At 39.5% G+C, this 13,101-nt stretch overlaps 2 long non-coding RNA genes across 2 annotated transcripts; both read right to left on the bottom strand.

The window, feature by feature from the left end:
* Nucleotides 1-11,463: 11,463 nt before the first annotated feature.
* LOC113085619 (uncharacterized) lies at nucleotides 11,464-12,124 on the bottom strand. The gene is made up of 3 exons (XR_003284334.1): nucleotides 12,084-12,124; nucleotides 11,817-11,879; nucleotides 11,464-11,581 (listed from the first exon to the last, which is right to left on the bottom strand). It is a non-coding gene; the product is annotated as an uncharacterized LOC113085619 (long non-coding RNA).
* Nucleotides 12,125-12,293: 169 nt separating this feature from the next.
* LOC113085620 (uncharacterized) lies at nucleotides 12,294-12,681 on the bottom strand. Its single transcript, XR_003284335.1, has 3 exons — nucleotides 12,638-12,681; nucleotides 12,478-12,552; nucleotides 12,294-12,356 (listed from the first exon to the last, which is right to left on the bottom strand). It is a non-coding gene; the product is annotated as an uncharacterized LOC113085620 (long non-coding RNA).
* Between the last annotated feature and the right edge of the window lie 420 nt (nucleotides 12,682-13,101).

Raw genomic sequence — 13,101 nt, 5'->3', positions numbered from 1 at the left:
CAAGCTGAAGAAGTCAATATATGGACTGAAGCAGTCCCCTCGCTGCTGGAGCAAAACTTTCACAGAGTTCATGAAGAACATTGGATTCAAACAGAGTACATCAGACCCATGTGTGTTCGTGAGATCTCGACAGGAGCTGGAGATATTAGCTGTGTATGTTGATGATCTAATTCTGATCACAGAGTCGATGAAAAGCATGGAAGAGCTGAAACTCGCTCTTAAGAAGCGCTACAAGATGAAGGACATGAGAGAACTGATGCAGGAGACCAGGACGATCGTCGCTCTACAACCGGAAATGTGTTCTTACTGGGTGGAGGAGCGGTGAGTTGGCTCAGCAAGAAACAGTCAACTGTTGCTCTTTCAACAGCGAAGGCTGAGTATGTTGCACTTAGCCAAGCAGCTCAGGAATGTACCTGGCTTAGACGACTACTGAGTGATCTTGGAATGGATGCTACTCCTGTGGTCATCCTGGAGGACAACCAAGGAGCCATTGCAATCGCAAAGAATCCAGTTGATCATTCAAGAACCAAGCACATTGACATTCGCTATCATTACATTCGTGAATGTGTGCAGAATGGACAAATACAACTGCAATATTGTCCCACAGATGACATCTTGACCAAGCCATTGGTGAGGCAGAAGTTTGAGTATCTTAGGAGTGAGATTGGACTTTGTTTCATTTAATTCTGTTTAGTCTGATCTTAAAAGGGCTAGAATGTGTTTAGTGTTAAATATGTTACGATGTAAACCGGTATAACATGGCATAAGATTTTTTTTTGTTAATATAATTTACTAAGAAATGGCTTAGTCCTATTGTAAAATTAAGTGGGAGTGTTGTAATATAGTAATTTGCCAATAGGTGTCACTGTTGTATTGCCATGTAGTTGTGTCACTACAGTTCTGTTATTCATTCTTCTTCTTTGTTCATTCTTCTTTGTTGGATATAATAAAGAGCACATGCAACTTCAATAATTATAACATAAATTTATAGTTGTGTAAGTAACACTTTAACAAGGTGTCCTTGATACACATGCTAAATGTACTTACAATTATAATACATGTAACACCTACAATAAATCATGCATAATTCAAATGTATCAAGTATAAGGTGACCAAGGTTTCAAAAAAATAGGGACATTTCCTATTTCAGTGGTCAAAATTGTCATGATTCTGCCCTCGTGTCCTTGATTTTTCCTAGTCTTGAGGCAGGATCATGGCAGACCCGTGTTTTGTGTACTAGAACATGGCCTTGTCTTTAGGCCATGTGCTTGTGTTGTCTCATTCCCTTGCCCCGCCCCCCTTGTTATCCTAGTCTTGTCGTGATTGTCCTATCTGTGTCACCTGTCGTGGCTTAATTGTTCCCCCTATTTAGATCTCCTAGTGTGCTCTGTCCTGCGTCGGTTCATTGTGTGTTCTACTTATGTGATTGTACCTCATATGTGATCCCTTTGAGATTGTTCCACACTGTGATTGTTCCTACATGTGAGTGTTTTCCTTACCGTGAGTCTTTGTTTATAGTTAGTATTTAGAGTCCTTGTTCATCTTGTCAGCCCAGTCCTGTTTAGTTATTTAGTCTTTACCTTACTCCGTGTTTTCCCCCTCGTGGGTTTTGTTTTCCCCTTTTTGTAAATAAACCCTTTGTGTTGAGAATCCTGTCTGCACTTGAGTTCCTCCCTTGCCAAAACCTTGACAAAATATCACTGAAATCTCACTTGTCATTATCTACAAATTTAAAAACGGGGACAATATGTTTTTAGGTTTTTATTTATTTATGTTTAATTTTATTGTTGTGGGTTCCAAACATTAATATCATAATTGTGTTTGAGGATCAAACGTACCCTAGTTTCTTTTAATACTATTCACCAAAAATCACACTGAAAAATAGTAACTATCGCAAAAAGCATGGGGTGTAAAAAGTCAACTACTTGGTAAAAACATCACTAAACATGATTTATAATTAATATAAAATACAAGGCTAATTTAAACAAGTTTTGGATATTTGTAAAATTTAATTTTAAAAAGCTGTCATCCCTATACAAAAACATTAATTGTATTTCAATTCTCATAACTGATAGTATTTGCACACTTTTGTGCATTCAGCCAATATACTACAGCTTACAAATATATCAAAATGAACAATATTTATATATAGATAGATAGATAGATAGATAGATAGATAGATAGATAGATTTGATGCCAGAAATTTACCGGGTTAAAGTTATAACTGAAGCTGAAATGTGTGTGCTTGATGATTGAAAACAAACCTCATTGGTTCTTGCATATCATAAGCACTTTTGAGTTTTGGTTTACCATATATAATGTGCTAAAGTAAAAATTAAAAATAAATAAATAAATAAATGAGTACTTCTTGAGTATGGTGTAAAAAATACAGTTCACTTTCGAAAGGGAACTCCATGCTGTGTCTTCTAGAGTGTGCCATGGGAACTTTGTCAGCGTGGCCAGTGTCTAAAGCCTGAATGAAATAACAACAATGAACTTGACATTGGCATGAGGAAGCCTGTGCAGGTCCGTGTCAGCGATATTAGAGACCGGAGGATGAACACGACTTTGTGTTATGTGTTTGGGCGAGGAGCTCATGCGCTCTGCTCTCGGGGGGACAGAGTGCGTTTGTTGCGAGCAGTTCTCATTGAGGAAGCTCCTGTCTCATTTGTTCCTTTTTTTTGAGGCAATTGGGACAAACATTTGCCCCCCATGGCTCAGGTCTTGTCACTGCCGAGGCAGTGAGGTGACTGAGATCGTGGGTATAGCAGATGGGGATCGTTGACGAGTTTGAGGGCGGAGTTAATCTCCCAAATTCGCCGCAGGCTGACAAGGGTGAACTGCTGGAAGAAGATGTGCAGAGTTAATCTCCCACACTCGCCACGGGCTGACGATGGTGAACTGCTGGAAGAAGATGTGCTGTCTTTCACATCTTCTGATCCAGCAGGAAGGGCTCTGTTGACTTCTAGCCAATGTGAGGAGGATTTGGCTGAAGAAGGTGAAAAGGATTTTTCCGAGCTTTCTCAGCCAGCCTGCTCCGTGTATGTGGAAATGCTGGAAGTTATGGAGTGTGGTACTGCTAGGTTAGATCTACAGTGGAAGCACGACACAGAGGAAGCCACTCACAGCAAGCTTGATGAGCGGTTTCTTACTGGACATAATCCTCCAGCCACCAAAAGCCTCCCATTCTTTTCTGATCTTCATTATGAGATCAAGAAGGCTTGGGAAAAACCATATTCAGTCCGTATCCATCAGTGTCAGTCATGCTAACATCGAGGGGACGTGAGAGCATGGATATGCGTCGATGCCCCCTATCGAAGATATGCTTGCGAGCTATCTCTCAAATTGGGTAACATCTACATTGAAGGCTATGGCCCTGCCATCCAGGCCACTAAAATAAACATCTTGCCTGAATGATAGGGCACACGCGGCAGTAGGTCAGGTGGGTGCTGCCTTGAATACAATGCTGGTACTGCAGGCATACCAGGCTGACTTGCTGAAGGACCTAGACCAGGCGGTAGCGGAGTTGTGCCACACCACAGACCTGGCCCTCAGGGCCACTAAGCAGACAGCTGCCGTGATTGGTAGATCAATGCCGGCAATGGTGGCCACTGAGAGGCACCTGTGGGTGAACCATAGACAGTAAAAGAAATGGACACAGCGACCCCATTGGAACTCAATTGAGACAAATGAAGCCCGGTTTTAGCGTTTTTTAGCACTTCCGTTTCTGACGCGCAGACTCAAACGAAGCTTGACGACGTCAGCAACCTGTCTGCCAGATGTAAATGTTCTAGTAGCTGTGCGTGCAAACTGCCATCGTTAATCTTGCAGAGACGGCGAGCTTGAGCGGGGAGTTCTTTGTCGTGAGTGAGCAGGAGTAAGTATTCTGATTAATTATTTTGAATAGTATTTTAAAATGTAACGCCAGTACGCCTTATTAAGTTAATTGCCTGCGAGCTTCTCCACCTGTCTGTACGGTAATGCGACAGAGAGCCGAGTGGTTATGACGCAATCGTTAGCCTATTTTTTACAAAAACTGTTTATACGGGGCCATAATGTAACATAGAAGGTAATGGAGCCCTTTATACATTGTCGTGTATCTTTAGAAATAAATAATGGACAAACAGAGTCTTTAAACGCCTCAGATGTAAAGTTATTTGCTGTCAAAGTGACGCCAAAATGAATGGGAGTCAATGGGAATGCTAACGCAAGTGAAGTTCTGCTAAAAGATGGCAGCCCCCACCCGACTTCAACTTCCGGTCGAGTTCCTTGCCCCTTGGGGTGAACCTGGCGGACATCGGGGAGAAAGAAAAACAGTTTCTTCTTGATACTCCGGTTTCACCCTCTGAATTGTTCGGCACATATGTAATCGTTTATACCACGCAGGTCTACATCTGCGCCCAAGCATAAGGAGGGACCTGGCCCATCTTGGTCTGCAGGTCGGAGACAGGGCCAGGTGGCTAGTGTGGCTACTCACGGTCCTCCTCCTAGGAGGAGTCGGTTGCAGAGAAGACGTGAGTGTAGAAACAAAAGGAAGGAGCTAAAGGGATGGTTCCGGACTACAGCTCAGGGGGAAAAGAAGGCATCTGGGGCTGGCACTAGTACCTAGTTAGCCTCCTTCTGTCCTCACGGTTTTTTGTGAGCCTCGCTTACTTAGCGCTTTGAGTGCAGTCAGGTCTCCTCTCGTTCTAGAGAGTCGTTATGCTGAGACCTCTATTCTTTAGAGCTCCCATACCAGGGTTGGGCAGGCAGATTTCCTCTCAGTTTAGAGACTTATTTTGCTGAAGCCTCCACTCCCCAGAGCTCTGCTTAGGCAGTAATGTGAGTAGTAAGCTCTTTTTATTTGAGCCTCACTACCTGCCTCTGGCATTGAGTGTAACTAGGTCTCCTCCAGGTTTAAAAGTTGTTATGATGAGACCTCGACTCTTAGAGCTCCAGACTCTGGCAGGTGAGTTAGTCTATGATGATTAGAGCTTGAGCCTGCCTTAAAGCCTAGCGGTTTCACTAGCAGGGATGCTATTCCTCAAGTCCTGACTTGGGGAAAAAATTACCTCTGCACTTATCCCTCAGCATGGCGGCGTTAGTATACTGTTCCCATAGCGTCCTCTAGAGGATGCAGCGTGGAGTTCCCTTTCGAAAGGGAATGTCTCAGGTTACACATGGAACCTTGGTTCCCTGAGAATAGGGAACGAGACACTGCATCTCTGTGCCATGCTTCGGCATCATGCCTGTGTCTCTTCAGACAAAAAAGAGGATGATGTGTTCTACAGGTGCCCTTTTATATCATTCATTCATGCTTCAGACACCGGCCATCCTGACAGCGTTCCCATAGCACCCTCTAGAGGATGCAGCGTCTCGTTCCCCATTCTCAGGGAGCCATGGTTCATGCGCAACCTGAGACATTTTTTTCTTTAGAAATGTAATCAAGTAAAAGTACAAGTAATCAGATAAGTTTACATTTTACATGAATAAAGTAAATACCCCAACAGGGACAGGACTCAAAAACTAGGACTGTCCCTGCAAAACGGGGATGTCTGGTCACCCTAATCTAGTATAAACATCGCTGTTTTACATAGCCTACGCTTGACTGGAAGAAGCCAAAGCGGTCGACTGTGGCATAATAAAAGCTCTTCTGCTGAGCCGTGTATCGCGCTCATCCTTCATTAGCAATCATTCCAGTGGCCTCGTTTCGCTTCCACAACTTTTAGCCCCACCAGCTTCATACTAATGTGTCTTTAATAAGTGTTTAATACATTAGCTCATCGATGAACATGATTTCTGCCAGAGTGTCGTCGGATTGCATCGGCTGTGGGAATGAAGACGACAAATCCCATGATTCCACACTCAATCGCATCATCATCATCAAACTACGCCTTGTTTCTTGTTTGTTTCGAATATGCACCCTCTAGCGACGAAAACTTACATTTTGTACCTTTAATAAATATTATTATTATAGTATTTTAACTCTTACCAGCACATAGCATCCCCTGGTAGTTGTCATGTGAACAGTTGTTTTCATGTGATGGTGTTGTTGGACAGAGGTGAATCTGAGACTCATTTCCTCTGCACTGAATCTCTTGTGTCCACATCTGAGCGTCTCCTTTGTCAAAAGCAGCTGCTCCCAGCACCTGTACAGGAGCCCCACAGTCCAGCTCTCTACACACAACCTCTGCATCCTGCTGGTCAAAGACAGCGTCACACACTGACATCCACGTCTGATTATGAAGGATCTCTACCCTCCCAGAGCAACTGGATCTTTTAGTAAGCTTGAGGCCTGAAGTAGTAATATACATAAAATGTTCAATGTTAAGTTGTATAGATTTAGAAAAACAAAATTTTTGGGGTAAACTGGCTTTAAAACAGGAGGATTATTAGTGATGTAAACACAGGGCAGGGTTTGGTACAGATTACCTGAGCAGATAACTCCCGCATCTTTAGTATGATCGCAATCATAAATACCCCATTCTACTGACCCACAGTTCTTCAGTGTAGACTCTGATCCAATACATGTTGAGCGATTTATCCAGATTGGTCCTGATCCTGGTCCAAAATGAGCATCACCCAGAGCATCTACAGGTTCTCCACAGTCCAGCTCTCTACACACCACTGCAGCATCAGCCATATCCCAACCAATATCACACACTGTCCCCCACTGACCTCTGTGAAACACCTCCACTCTACCAGAACAGCGACTGTTACCACCAACCAACTTCACTCTCATAATATCTATGTAATAAGTAGGGACAGATTAGGAAAAAAATAGACAAAGAATAAAAATGATGAATAAAAAAGCACCACACAAAGGGGAAAAAAAACTAATGCGACAATTCAATATTTAGTTCATAGTTTGGGGACTTAATTTAGGATTTTAGTTCATTTAAAAAAGGTTCAAACCTGCACACACTAGTCCAACATGAGAACAGTTGTTTTCATGTGATGGCGATATTGGACAGAGGTGAATCTGAGATTCATTTCCTCTGCACTGAATCTTTTGTAAATCCCAGGTCTGATTATGAAGCATAATCCCAGATGAGCGAGAACCTCCAACCAGCCTGACTTCTAAAAAACAACAACATTTAAAATAGGGAATTTAAATTCTGAATCATATATCATAAATAATATTTTCTTTGATCTAATGAAATAAAATAAATTTAATATGAAAACATATAAATATCAACAACACCTCCTTCTCTAGCCCAAAAAGGCCTTCACTGAGAAAATTCTACTTCTTGTGAAATTGTTCTGTATAATAAAGACAGGGTTTTTAGCTTACCTGAACAAATTACATGAGCATTCTTATTAAGACACACATCAGGATAACTTGATTGGATCAATCCACATTTCTTAAGTGTGGACTCAGATCCAGTGCACACAACATTTTTCATTGAAAACGGTCCTGATCCAGGTTCCAAACGAGCAACAAATAGAGCATCTACAGGTTCTCCACAGTCCAGCTCTCTACACACCACTGCAGCATCAGTCAAATCCCAACCAGCACCACACACTGTTCCCCACTGACCTCTATGAAGAACCTCCACTCGACCAGCACAGCGACTGTGACCACCAACCAACCTCACATTCACACTGTCTATGTATGTGAAAGAGAGAGAAAAAGTGTGAGAGATAGAAAATATCTTACAATGAAATAAAACTGCTGTTGCATTTTGAATTCCTACCAGAACACGTTAAGTCAATAGTGTGCTCATAGAAACATCTGCTTTTGACTGATGGTGATGTTGGACAGAGATGAATCTGAGACTCATTTCCTCTGCACTGAATCTCTTGTGTCCACATCTGAGCATCTCCTTTGTCAAAAACAGCTGCTCCCAGCACCTGTACAGGAGCCCCACAGTCCAGCTCTCTACACACAACCTCTGCATCCTGCTGGTCAAAGACAGCGTCGCACACTGACATCCATGTTTGATTATGAAGGATTTCTAACCTCCCAGAGCAGCGAGAACCTCCAACCAACCTGACTTCTAAGACAACCAACATCAACAAAAATCATGGCTTATAGAAAATTTTAATTATAGCCTTTGAAAAAAATACATGGAACTTTTCAATTAAAATGTACTTCTTTAAAGACCACTGTAGTGTAGAAGCACAAAAATCTTACATAGATATGAATTATAATATGGAAAATATATTACCTGAGCAGATGACTCCATTATCTTTAGAATGATCACATCTACTTTTACCCCATCCTGATGATCCACAGTTCTTCAGTGTAGATTCTGATCCAGTACACATGACATAACTCATCCAGATTGGTCCTGATCCTGATCCAAAATGAGCATCACCCAGAGCATCTACAGGTTCTCCACAGTCCAGCTCTCTACACACCACTGCTGCATCAGCCAAATCCCAGAAATCATCACACACTGTTCCCCACTGACCTCTGTGAAGAACCTCCACTCCACCAGCACAGCGACTGTTACCACCAACCAACCTCAAATTCACAACTAAATATTTAGCAGTAACAAATGAGAAAAAGATGAAGGGACGAGAGAGTCAGTGAGTTTAAAGAGCAACTACAGTTTTTATATTTAAGGGAACATTTAGGTTTAAACTTAAGTGTCAAAATCATCTTTCTTTAAATAATAATAATAATTTATTATTTAAATTATTTATATATTTTAATCTTGTATATCTCTTGCTATTAAACCTGGTATTGTGTAACAGGTTAAAATATCTTGTCTTGTTTTGTCGTAAATTTTCTTGTGATATCGACATGCAATAATGTCGATTATTAAATCTGGTATTGTGTAAGAGGTTAAAATATCTTGTCTTGTATTGTCGTAAATTTCGACATCGACATGTAATAATGTATTGTTTATGCTGCTGCATCACGAGTAAGCAATACAGTTTTACTTTGGTAAATGTTCATAGGACTCATTCAAACTAAAACATGTCTGTCAGAGATTTACAACTTTCACCACTTTTAAGAAATAAAAAGAAACACAATACTCTGATCATTTGAGACATTTTCAGAAATTATCATAATCCTTATGTACTTACCAGCTGTGATGAGCATTACAACTGAAGACAGTAAAATGAGTGTCAGGCATCTCCTCATCATCTTCAGCATGATTAACTCAACAGTGCAAGCTTCTCCACACTGATGATACAGAAGTACAGACAACCTCTCAGTCTCCTTAATGAGATAGAAAGGGTTCCAACACCCTCCAATCACACCCGCTATTACCTTATTAGACACTACAGAGGAAATCATCAAACAACTTCAGTGACAAATCAGAGGAGGCTTTTCAGATTTTTTCCATATACTGTATATATACTGTACATCAGTGCTGATGAACTCCTCCTCTCGACACATCAAGACACCCACAGAGGGGAAGCACATGCGTGCACGCACACACACACACACACACACACACACACAGTGTATACATATAGAGAGAGAGAGACTTACAGGAGACACTCCAGTTTATTTACAGCATCACAGCCTAGCACCTGCAGAGACGAGATAAAAGCACTGATAACTAAGTGTCCTAAAAACAATCATGTGTTAGCATGACATTAAACTCAGCTCTCTAAAATTTATAAAATTGTAAAATGGCATTAAGGAAGTTAAGAAAAGAGCATAACATTTTGTGAAACCTTCCATCTTCCATAATTTCTCTAACTAATATGAAATTTACCTAATTCCACAAACGTGGCTTCAGATGGCCCTGAAAAAAACAAAAACAGGATGTCATTCTGTAAAGACAAGCATGTTGTTCCTTTTGTGACCAGTAGAGAGAGTCTGTGTGCTCCATTTCTGCTAAAGCAATCTGTACAACACATTTGGAGTATTCTACAATGTCGACCAGAGATTTGGCCATCAAGTCAAAGTTGTGTAGCTACTTAGAACCTACTGGCTATTAGAAGAAAGTGCAAATACAATGCTTGCCACAATGGAGAACTCTCAGCGAACTGGCCTTCTCTGGTAAATAAATAACTACATACAGTACATATATTTTCTCCTTTCAGTGATATTTATAAGCAATGTCTGAACTCCACTCTGTAGAGCTACAGTATATTCTGTGCTGATGCCATCTACAGAAAAGCGGTAATGACATCATTATCTGGTGTGCTCTCTTTCACCATGTTATTTCTAGATTAGCACAAAGAGAATGTCTTCAGTTATCAAATTAATGAAAAAAAAAAGGGATTGAAATAAGGTGGTTTCAGCAGCTACAAGTTGGGTTACCTCTGCCTACAGGTTGGGCGAATTTAAAAAACTTTCGTTACTTTAGACTTGTTCTAATCAAGTTGCATGCGAACCTTTGCTTTAAAGTTTCTATTACTGCATTTCATATGTCTCCACGAGGTGGCAGTGAAATCCACAGAAAGTAAGTTATTACCTGTTGTTCACTTTGACACCAGCAGGAGACTGAAATCACACAACTGAAAGTCATGGATTAATCTAAACTGATTTAAAGACTTTTATTTTGTCTGTTTAGAAAAAAAAAATTCAGATCATCAGTCATCATGTCCAAGTCAATGGCATTAACAAATAAAAACCAGCATGAACAGCCAATAGCGTATAACTAAATATACATATTTCATGTCACCAGGGACATTTCTAGTCATTTTGACGCCCCCTAGGTAGGCTACCCAATTTACTATAACAATATAGATTTTTAATTGTCCATAAAACTTTCATATGGGAATATTACACAACACACTGATCCTTTAACAATGCGTTGGCGCAAAAACGCACACCTTTTGGACTAATTTCTTGACTTTCACAAATATTGCCTTAACAAAATACTCATTTTGTGCACTTTTTACTGTATAAGTATGTTATATTGGCCTTTGAACTTAGCTTTATTGCACGGCAAATAAAAAATACAGCGTTACTTTTTCAAAGTACTGATAGAACCCATTGATCTAATGGTGTTTTGCATACTCCAAATGCAATCTTTGCATGCAACAATCTGGTAGCAATTGACAGTGCTCTGATACAATGTCATACAGGCATTGTCAAATTGACAGTACTCTACCCAGTGATGGTGGGGGATCCAGTGGGGGCTAAAATGTAGTGCCAGTACATGGCTTTCCAGGACTGGAGTTCACCACCTCTGCTATAGCACTTTAGACTGCATACTAGTGATGTGCAGGTCATCTCAGGTTGGAGCGGGTCAAGAAATTTACTTTAATTGCAGGGTGGGACAAATACCTGGGAGCATCACTACTGCATAATAAGGTTTGAACTTATTTTATTTATATTTAACAATTCTGAGTTAACAGAAAAAAATATATACATTTCATTTAACATTTCAGCTATATTCGGAACAATTCAGGAATCAGGATTGGTGTAATTTGTAAAAATGCTGTTTGAGTAAGTGTTAATTACACACATATTTTTTTGGAAGAGACATGTACTGTAATTATTGTATTATTGCTGTTGTTTTACACTACAACATAGTCACTAATTAACATTTATGCAAACATCTTATTTTAGGTTGATCATGAATGCTTGATGAAATAAAATGAAATAAACAGAGGCAGTGGGTGTGGCCACTGAGTCAAATGGCCCCTCACTCACAGTTTGACTCCTCCCCCACATCATCATAGTCTGCATTTAATAAAAAAAAAGAAAAAAAAGAAAAATATGTTTAATGTTATGATTGCATCATTATTCGTAATTTAACTTAGTTAATTACCAATATAATTATTTCAATGTTTTGTGTATTAAAATAGGCCCTAATAAAGAATGAGGTGTGTCTGAACTTTTGACAGGCTATTTTATTCTTAATATATAATACTTAATATATTTAATAAATGTAGGAATCAAAAGACAAAAGGGTTACCTAACAGGTTTCTCACATCTTCAGTGATACTCCACACATCATCATATTCCTCCTGATCTCCCTCTTTACACATGTACAAAAAAAGATAATACATTTTTTATAATACATTTTATCTTGATATTGTGTCATATCATAGACCCCTGTCCCCTCATGACAGATTGTTAGATTACACCTGATAAAGCCATAGTGATTCATTAAAGGTATAAACACATTCAATATACCATAGAACAAATGTAGATGATTAAAAACAAGTTATGTGTGTCTCACCTTTTGCACATTGAGAGCACTCTCCATTAATGATGACATCATCATAATTATCTGGTGTGTCCACTACACACACACACACAATACACACACGCACGCACGCACGCACACACACACACACACATTATAAGCTATTACATATCTGATTCATTTAAATAATAACTGGCCTTCACCTTAAAGTAGTAGGGAGTAAAAATTCATGAGCAAAATCACCTTTTTCAGTATCATAGTTCTGTCCACTAGTAATGACATCATAATATCCCTCTGGTGTGTCATCTACAAATTTAACATTAAACCAATGCCATCACACTTAAAACAAACTTGAATGTACAGTATATAGAACATTATAGAATTACAGAGAAAGAAATACAAGTAAAGTACAGAAAAGCATCAGCACCTGTTTCACAATCTGGTATTGGTCCACCAGTGAAGATATCCTCATAGATTCCTGGAGTGATCTCATTCACCCTCTCTTTAAAATCAAAATAATATGTATATATACTATATAATTTCATAGTTTACATTTATTAACTGAGTTTGTAAATCACCTCTCTAACCTGAGAGAAGCTCATCAGTGTCTTCAGTGATGAGGCTCCCTGTTAAAGGAGAGCAGAACAATTAAACAGTTTTTTTTGTTTTTGTTTTTTTTCAAAATGTTATCTTTGAAGGATTCAACTTTGCAAGCTATTTTGGAAGTTAAGATCAACAACCTGATCCTTATATAAGTATAAGGTGCCAAGCTGACTTTAACATTGTAAGGAAAACTAGATGTAGGCAAACTTTGGCTTGAAAAAGCCTAGCCAGAAAGTTTGAAGTAGTTTTAAAAGTTTGAGGGTTTTCAGTTTTAACTCATTTAAAGTAGATTTAAAGTTTTGAAGACAATACAATCTATCAGAAAATAGAAAAATAGACAGATAGATAAATAGATAAGAAATAGTAAACTAGCATGTTGCTAGCATGATTAGCAAGTGACTAGTAATGTCCCTAACATGATTAGCAATTTACTAGCATGTCACTAGCG

The sequence above is a fragment of the Carassius auratus genome, unplaced genomic scaffold (genome assembly GCF_003368295.1).
Source record: "Carassius auratus strain Wakin unplaced genomic scaffold, ASM336829v1 scaf_tig00042057, whole genome shotgun sequence".
NCBI lineage: Eukaryota > Metazoa > Chordata > Actinopteri > Cypriniformes > Cyprinidae > Carassius > Carassius auratus.
This window is presented reverse-complemented; position numbering and strand designations above follow the sequence as displayed.